Here is a 9389-nt window from a genome sequence, read left to right on the forward strand (position 1 = left end):
CTAGCGGAAGGAAGGGCAACATCTTACCAAAAGGAGCTCCTATAGCTGTAGGGATCGGGCTGAGGCCGAAAAAATGTAAAAAGCCTTCTCGCAGTATCACAAATAGGAGAAGTTGGACTCCCTATATTTTCTCTGAGGCTGAATGATAGATGGGCTGATGTGTATGTTCGCGCAACTCGAAGGGGGAGGGAAGGTTGGAGCGCCAGTTGGTTGGCCAGGATACTGGCTCAGGCAGACTGATAAAGATAAATCGAGACTTCCAACCCTTATTAGAGGAGGGTAGATTGGAGAAGAATTTACACCCAACCCGGGATTGCACCATGAATACACCGGGCTCAGAACGTTTAAGAGAATAAAAATGATGGAAGAGTCGGGTGGTCAGGGAGATCTTGTATACCCGGCAGAGAATAATCATGCCACATATAGCACGAATAGCATTGGGCGCCAACTGTGAAAGGGGAATACCAAAATATTGACTCAAAGAAGAGAAAAGGGGATGAAGAGGATAGCGGACGCCTCCCAAGAGTTGGTCCTTGAAGAAAGTTACAAAACCCTAGGGAGGGGAAGAAGGGTACTCATTTGGTTGGGGAGCACGCAGTTGTTAATCATTAGGAAGGTGCAGACTTTCCCGAATCTGAGCCAGGTCACTATCATCTAAGTCTGAAATGTAATACAAATACCAAGGTGTCATGTTACCTTCAGCCATGATAGAATAAGGGAGAGGACGAAGATGAAGAGGAGAAGCACTTGCAAGTGACATTCAGGGAAGAAGAACTTAAGAGATAGAACTTAAAAGACAAAGCAAGAAGAAGCGACAGAGCTTAAAGCCAACAGCAAGGTGAGAAGGCGATGGTGGACGTCCTTTAGGATTTATAAAGAGAAGCCCCTAGGAAGCATCGAAGGGGGGGGGGGAGGCACAACAATTTGAGTCGTCGGATCTAGGGTCGCGTGCTAAAAGACTCTGATAAGCTACAATGGCGGTATAGGTTCGTGGAACACATGGAAGGCCCCTATGAAAGGTATTAATGATGGATGTGACAAGAAAATAATGAAAGGGGATTTTTGTACGGCAGCATTCCGACGCGGGAAGACAATGCGTCAGGAGGAAAGGCGGTCATGTGGTTACCTCGGGAAAAGCAGAGCCATATGTCATGATTAGGAAATCACCTCGGGAAAGAGGAGGGAAAATGAAAAGACACCAGAATTTGCCGCTTCTATAAAATTGAAAACAAACAAATAGCTTATCTAATTAAGTGCGCTTGAGATATTTGCAGGAAATATCACAAGTAGTGTGCAGCTGGCCAGATATCTACAGTATAACACCCGAGCTGGAATTTCGGGGACAACCTCTAGGCCAGGCCACTACCATTAATCTGATTCCTAAGCTAGCCCCTAAGAAGTTTCTTAACGGCTACCAGGTCGGGTCCCAGACTCTCGCCCTAGAGCGAGTTATAAGTGAGCATGCTCTCACGCTCAACGACTATCCAGGTCGGTGTCCCAAACTCTCGCCTCAGTGTGAGTTATAAGTGAGCATGATCTCACGCCCGATGACTGTCCAGGTCAGTGTCCCAGACTCTCGCCCCATTGCGAGTTATAAGTGAGCATGCTTTCACGCCCAACGACTGTCCAGGTCGGTGTCCGAGACTCTCGCCCCAGTTCGAGTTATAAGTGAGCATGCTCTCACGCCCAATAACCGTTCAGGTCAGTGTCCCAGACTCTCGCTTTAGAGTGAGTTATAAGTGAGCATGCTCTCACGCCCAACGGCCGTCTAGGTCGGTGTCCTAAACTCTGGCCCAGTGCGAGTTATAAGTGAGTATACTCTCACGCCACACGACCGTCCAGATCGGTGTCCCAGACTCTCACCTCAGTGTGAATTATAAGTGAGCATGCTCTCACGCCCAACGACCTTTTCAGGTCGGTGTCCCAGACTCTCGTCCCAGTGCGAGTTATAAGTGAGTCTAGCCTCACGATTAACGACTTTATCGGTCAGTATCTCTTCCTCTCGCCTCAATATGAATTTGCACGATCTACTTTCGTGCTCAACAGATCTGCAGTCGTACTTCTATGGCCAATACGAAGGTATAAACAGGCTAGTTCATGCAGATTACTACTTTCCTGCCTTTTTTGGTAAGAAAAAGGTATGGTAAGTAAATTATCTTGTCTAAGTGTTCTTTTCTAGCAAATTTCCTTGGAGTCGTGTCTATGGAACACGGTACTATAAGAAAATTTCCTTAGAGTCGTGTCTATGGAACATGGTACTATAAGAGACAAGGAAGTACAGACTCTCAATTTTGAAGGCAAACAATGCAAGGAATATTATTCAATAGAAGTTGAAGTACAAACCCACAACCTTGGAGGTAGAGAAAACCTGGAGTATTATGTAAGAAAAGTTAAAGAACATTTTTCAGTTCACATTGTCATTAGGAGATCCAGATCCGGAGGCTTTATCCCTCCTTGCCAGAAGAGCCTGGGCTTGAGCTAGTTCTTCCTTGATAAGTTTGATGGCGTTTTGCAGTTGGCCAATGGTCTCATCCTTTATCAGGCTTTCCTCTTTCAGGAGGGCCACAGTATCTTCGTGTTTCATCTTCAAGTAAATAATATAATGGACCTGACTCTGGAAGTCCGAATGAGCCTTAAGCTTGAGAGCTATCTCGGCCCGAATTCTGGATTTGGCCACCAGCCAAAGCTCTTCCATTTCCCTACGGAGAGAGGTTTGAAGATCCCTGCTTATCGTCATTTCAAGCAAGGCTTCTTCTTTAAGAGCAAGTTGGTGACGTAGAGAGGATAGCTCGTCAGGTTCCATGAGTGAGAGAGGGTTAACTTGAAGAAAAGAAGGTGGAAGTATATGCTACCCTTTTATAAGGAGGAAGAAGGTGAAGGGATTACCTCGGAACCTGAGACGGCGCTTGTGGAACAGTGACATTTATGGGAAAGAGGCATAATCAGAAATTGAAGAATCAACACGCATGTAATAAAATCCCACTTATCTTTTATGGATGGTGATAAATGCTAAGTGGGATGTGGGGTAAAGGGGTCAAGAAATAATGAAACCCAGGTCAGGACAGGTAAGACTGAGACTGGGGTCTAGTCAGTCGGACCAGAGCCTCCTTCGACTAGACTTGAGGGGGAGGCTTGTGATACGGTGCATGATAGTGGGTCGGACAGCGGATGTGATCGGGAGTCAAGCCCTTGGGGTGGTCAGAAGTCAAGCCCGTGTGGCAGTCAGAAGTCAAGCTCACATGACAGTCAGAAGTCAGGCCTACGTGGTGGTCAAGAGTCTGGCCTACATGGAGGTCAAGACTCCGACCTACGTGGAGATCAAAGGGTCAGGTTACAAGATGGTTTTGGTTAGGCACAAGTGCTAGTCCGAGGTTAGACCTACTTGTCGAGTAGGAACTCGGAAGCAAGAATAAAGGTCAGGATTTATAGCCTTGCGACACATGATACCTGGACCAAAGCGTACAAGTCGGGATGTGCCAACCAAGGATACAGGTTAGGATTTATATCCTTGCGGTACAGAACACAGGGACCAAAGCGTACAGGTCGGGATGTGCCAACCAAGGAAACAGATCAGGATTTATAGCCTTGCGACACGGATACCTGGACTAAAGCGTACAGGTTGGGATGTGCCAACCAAGGATACATGTCAGGATTTATAGCCTTGCGGCATAGAACACAGGGACCAAAGCGTACAGGTCGGGATGTGCCAACCAAGGATACAAGTCAGGATTTATAGCCTTGCGGCACAGGATACCTGGATCAAAGCGTGCAAGTCGAGATGTGTCAACCAAGGATATAGGTCAAGATTTATAGCCTTGCGTCACAGGATACCTGGATCAAAGCGTGCAGGTTGGGATATGCAAGCTAAGGATACATGTCAGGGCTTCTGTCATAGAACACAGAGACCAAAATGTGCAGGTTGAGATGGGCTAGCTAAGGATACAGGGATACAGGTCAGGATTTCTGACATAGGACACATGGATTAAGGCATACAGGTCGGGACAGACAGAATCGGACTAAGGCGTACAGGTCGGGACAGATGGAATCGGACTAAGGCGTACAGGTCAGGGCAGATGGAATCAGACAAAGGCGTATAGGTCGGGATGCAGGATAAGTGGAACCAAACCAAGGCATACAGGTCACGATACAAGGTAAGGCAGGTCAGGAGTTCACAAGACAGGACACGCAGGACAAGGTTGGTGTGCAGGTCTGGATTTGTGAAGCGGCAAACGCATGTTAGGAAATATAGGTCTACACCCCACAAAGAGAGGTCGGCAGGCACAGGAGCCTAGTCCAGGGTTAACATATCGGGGCAAGCATACACTATATGACAAGCAACCCAGGGAATCGTAACAACCTGTCAGGGAATAATCACTACCTGTCAGAGAATATGCTAACGGTCTGGTGTTCACCACTCGCGGATTCCTTCCTAGACCTATAGGAGGACACCACGTGTCATTCACTGTAACACCCACAAAATTATAAGATAAGTATTAGTTGCTTTAGAACATAGAGGTAAAAAGAATCAAAAGAAGAAATAAAAAGAAGAGGTGAAGGTTTGAACCTTGAACCTCTCACAAAGGATAGAAATAAAACTATGTATGATAACCACTAGGATAATGAATAATATGTGAATGGGAAATGATGTGAATTGTAGTTAAAAGTAAAGATAAAAATTTAGTGAGGAAACAAGAGAAAATCAAGTAGCCTTCTTCCTCTTGTTTACCTCTTGGTTAAGAAAAGGAGTAACAAAAGACAAGTTGTCTTTCTCCCTTTTTCTTCTCTATTTTCGTGGGGTTTAAGGGGATAATGAAGAGAAGAGTTAAGGGGAAGGGATGAAGACATATTCTCATTAGAAAAATACATGCATGTATTAAGGAGGAGAGGAAGCAAAGTTCACCTTTGTAACTTCCACCCACTTAGCATAAAAAGGAAAGGAACTAAAGGATTTCATTTTTTTTCCTTCTCCCTCACCCTTGCCGAGATTAGAAGCCTCCTCCCTCATCTCCACAAGCCAAGTTTAGGTTTCTCTCTAAGAGAAAACTAAACTACAAGAAGGAGCCTTCAAGGTGTACCCTTCCAAGCAAGATAAAAATCAAGAGGAGTGCTAGAAGAAGAAGCTCCCTTCTTCCTCTTCACCAAGGGTACCAATTCTTTAAAGATTAACAAGTGAACACTAGGTAAGCTTCCCCTCACCTGTGGTACAATAGTTTATACGGTTTTTCTATGGAGATAGATCGCTTAGAAACCTAGGACTTGCTTTGAGAAAATTCGGCCAAAAACAAGAAGAAGAGTCTAAGAAAGTTGTAATTAGATATGCTTACTATTTTTCTTGTGACATGTCTTTTATGTAAGAGGTTAATCTAAGTTTTCAATTCTAGAATAAATAATGAAAAACTAGATCCATAAGCCTTAGACTCTCGGCCAAGCATGAACAAGAAGACTAGGTAAGTTAAGACTCAAACTAAGCATGTTTTCTTATTCTTTTGTTATGTACCCTATGATAATGATGTTGTTAACCTTTTCTCTTACTTGTATGTTGTTTGAAACTCCATTTCCATGCTCATGAATATTCGGCCATATAAGAAGTAAAGGCCTTGAAGAGTTTTAAAACTAAGACTAAGCATGTTAAGATTTTTCCTAAGACAAGATATGAAGCTAAATGTTATGACATGATTGTATGTTAGTTATGAATCTTATTCCATGCCTATGAAGGTTCGGTTATGATGAGATTTGAATGTCTAGGAAAGTTGAAACCAAGGCTAGGAGGCTCATGACTTCTTGATTAAACAATATGAAACTAGTTGATGATTTTATGGTTGCTTGTTACATAGAATTTTGGTTATATAAAACTTTCGGCCACACCAAGTTTTAAGGCTAGGATGTGTAGATTTTTTTTAACTAAGTTTACTCATGTTGTTCCTTGTTATGATGCCATGAAAAATTGTGTAGGGTTTCCATGCTTTTAGGCCATATGAAAAAACAAAACCAAGCTCATATGTTTCGGCCACTTTTGGATTAAAGGCCTAGGAAAACTTAGAAACCAACTTATATATGTTCATGATGTTTCTTGTGGTAAGTACTATGAAAGGTAGTTGTGTTTTCCATGCTTTTATGCCACTATAAATTTAGTTCATACTTGATAGGTTTCGGCCAAGACTAGAGTAAGGCCTAGAGAAATTTTGAAACCAACTTACATATGTTCATGATGTTTCTTGTGATAAGTACTATGAAATGTAGTGTGGTTACCATGCTCTTATGCCATTAAAAACCTAGTTCCATGAGTTATAGGTTTCGGCCACCTTGAGTTAAGGGGTCTAGGAAGTTTGAAATTTTAAACAAGCATGCTTATGTTTTTCCTCATGAAAATGTATAACATGTTGGCTTAAGGTTCAACACTTCCATGCTACTTGTAACCTAGAATGAGACAAGCTAGGGTTCGGCCATGATAAGATTAGGAGCTTAAGAAACTTAGAACCCAAACTAAATATGCTTAAGTAGTTCCCTATGAAATATGATATGATATGAGTTTAGGGTTTACATGTTTGCTTGTTGCTTAGAACTTAATTTCTCTTCATGAAAGGTTTCGGCCATGAAATAATTGGAAACCTAGGAGGGCTTTAAATTTAGGTTAACATGCTTATGACCTTTCTTATGTTAGTATGTGAAGATACCATGAGGTTTTTATGTTTGTATGTGGTCTAGAGATCATGTGGACCTTTCATGACTTTCGGCCATATGGGTTTAGTGACTAGATATACCTCACATGCTATGAAGAGATGATATTAAATGATTCCATGAATGGTTATGTCTTTTTATTATATGTGTTATGTTCTTTCATGTATGCTTATGACCCATGTATGTGCTATGTGCTCAAACATGCTTACTTTATGACATGATAAATTGATACGTTCGTTATGCAAGCCTATGATTCATGCATGTGCTGTGTGCCCAAATATGCATGCTTTATGATAAGTGATAGTTCATGATGTATGTTATGATTCATGCATGTGCTGTGTGCCCAAATATGCATGTTTTATGATATGTTAAGAAATATGATATGCATGAAATGATAAGAACTATGATATGTAAGTCATGCTACTTTACTTTATGTATGACTTGTACCAAGGGTGGGCTCCATAAGCGCCCCGGGGTCGATGGACTAAGAAACGGGCCTCGTTAGGGATGGGCTCCTAAGTGCCCCTAGGTCGATGGACTAAGAAACGGGCCTAGTATGTATGCCTTGTAGGGTTCAAGACTTGCTACCTTGGACCTACATAGGACGCGCACATTTATGTATGTGGTACAAGCCGGGGCCCTAATCATGTTGAGATTATGTTTAAGTATATATTGTATAAGTTTTCAAAAGACATGTTGCATATGTTGCATGATATATGTTTAGGGATTTACCATGCTTATACTTTATGATTATGTCATGCTAGTTATGATGATGTTTGTTGGGGATCGGTGGCCGGCTTGAAGGGGGGTTGGATAGACGGCGCCCCCAAATACTCGCTTCTCCTACGATGTTAGCTTGCGCAGCGGAAATACAAAACAAACAAGCTAAACTAAAGACAAGAATAAGAAAGAGCAAACAAACCAACACACGCCGATTTACGTGGTTCGGAGATAAAGCTCCTACTCCACGGCTGTCCGTAAGGTGGACGATCCCTCAATCCGTCGGTGGATTAATCCCCGGAAACTCCGGCTAGCACAATCCTCCTTGTCGGTGGAGAAACCTCACCACAACTCGATCAAGAGCACTTGGATTGCTAGGGCACTAGTTGACTACTAATTAGAGGTTACCCACCACTAATTTCGTCAACTCAAACCAAGCTCCCAAGCTTTGGTTTTATAGGCCACGGGTTGGAAAACCCCGCCTACCAGTCGACTGCTAAAACATGCAGTCGACTGCCCTCACATTATGTTCGCGCCCAGTCGACTGTGCAGCCGATTGCACCAGTCGACTGCTAAAACATGCAGTCGACTGCTACAGTACTCTACAGTAAAACCCTAAAACTAGGATTTTACTCCGAGTACAATCTCTCGTGCACTCGTACCCTCACCCTTATGACTCACTTGATTCTTCCTTTGCAGCTTTGACCTTTTGCCTTCAAGCCTACTTCCTTTGGCTCTCGTCCCTTGGATGCATTCAAGCTCGCGGCTCGTCCCCAATGCCATCCTTCGCGTATGCCTCGAAGTCGCTTCCCTCGGCCCTTGTCCTCGCTGCCTTGTCCATGGTCCCTCAGATGCTCCATCCTTCACCAGACCCGAAGCCATCAACCTGAGTCACATGTGTATCCTGCAAACCTGCACAACTCAAATACACATATCAAATACAAGGGTGAACCTAACTTAAACCCTTTGCCCAAACACCAAAACACATGGTCGCACGGACCATTGGGATTGCTCCAACAATCTCCCCCTTTTTGGTGTTTGGCAATACGTTTAAGTTAGGGAAAACATATAGCAAATAAACATGCTAAAACAAATGGACTTTCGTTGCCAAGGTTACACACTTGGACTTATACCGCCGAATGGACTTACGTTGCCAAGGCTACACACTTGGCAACCGCCGAAACAATGCACAGGGCTTTTTAAGAACCTATCCCAAGGCTCCCCCTACACCTAAGCTCCCATTGAGCTAGGATTTTCCACATAAGGCTTTTGAAGGACCTATCCCAAGGCTCCCCCTACGCAAAGGCACTTTCAGGTTTTCCCAACTAAACCTTACTTCTCCCCCTTTGCCTAACATCCAAAAGGTCCTCCAACAATATCCCAATTGTTGAAAACTTGTCATTCCAATTGACCCTAAACTCGTGTGTTTATCCCCCATGGATTTCATACACTTGTATGAGTTGACTTGGTCAAAATCCAATGCTGAAAACAATTTCAGACTGGTATCAGTCGACTGCAAGAAGTACCAGTCGACTGGTCGCTACTGGATGAGCGAACAGAATGCTTCTGTTTCCAGCCAGTCGACTGCAACTTTTAGCAGTCGACTGGTGCAGTCGACTGCTAAAACTAGCAGTCGACTGGCACAGTTTTTCAGCATTTTTCAGCATTTCTGACTCAATTTCAGAAATGCACCAATAATTCCACAGACCTCCAAAAATCCCCAAATTTTGTGGAGAGGTCTATTTTACCCATGTCTACTTGGGAAAAATACATTCAAAAATGTATCTATCACTAATCCCAAGATTGACACAAAACTCAAAACTAGCTAAAAAGTTCAATTGAACCTTGACCTAAAGTCCTAGTTTTGGCTTCCTCTTGATGTATTTGTCCATATTAACCCACAATGCATCCCTAGCATTGGTTTATATGGCATTTATACATCCAAAACCAATTTTCATGCTATATGCCCCCAATTGTCATATTTCTTGCAT

The sequence above is a fragment of the Zingiber officinale genome, chromosome 9B, assembly GCF_018446385.1.
Source record: "Zingiber officinale cultivar Zhangliang chromosome 9B, Zo_v1.1, whole genome shotgun sequence".
Taxonomy (NCBI): domain Eukaryota; kingdom Viridiplantae; phylum Streptophyta; class Magnoliopsida; order Zingiberales; family Zingiberaceae; genus Zingiber; species Zingiber officinale.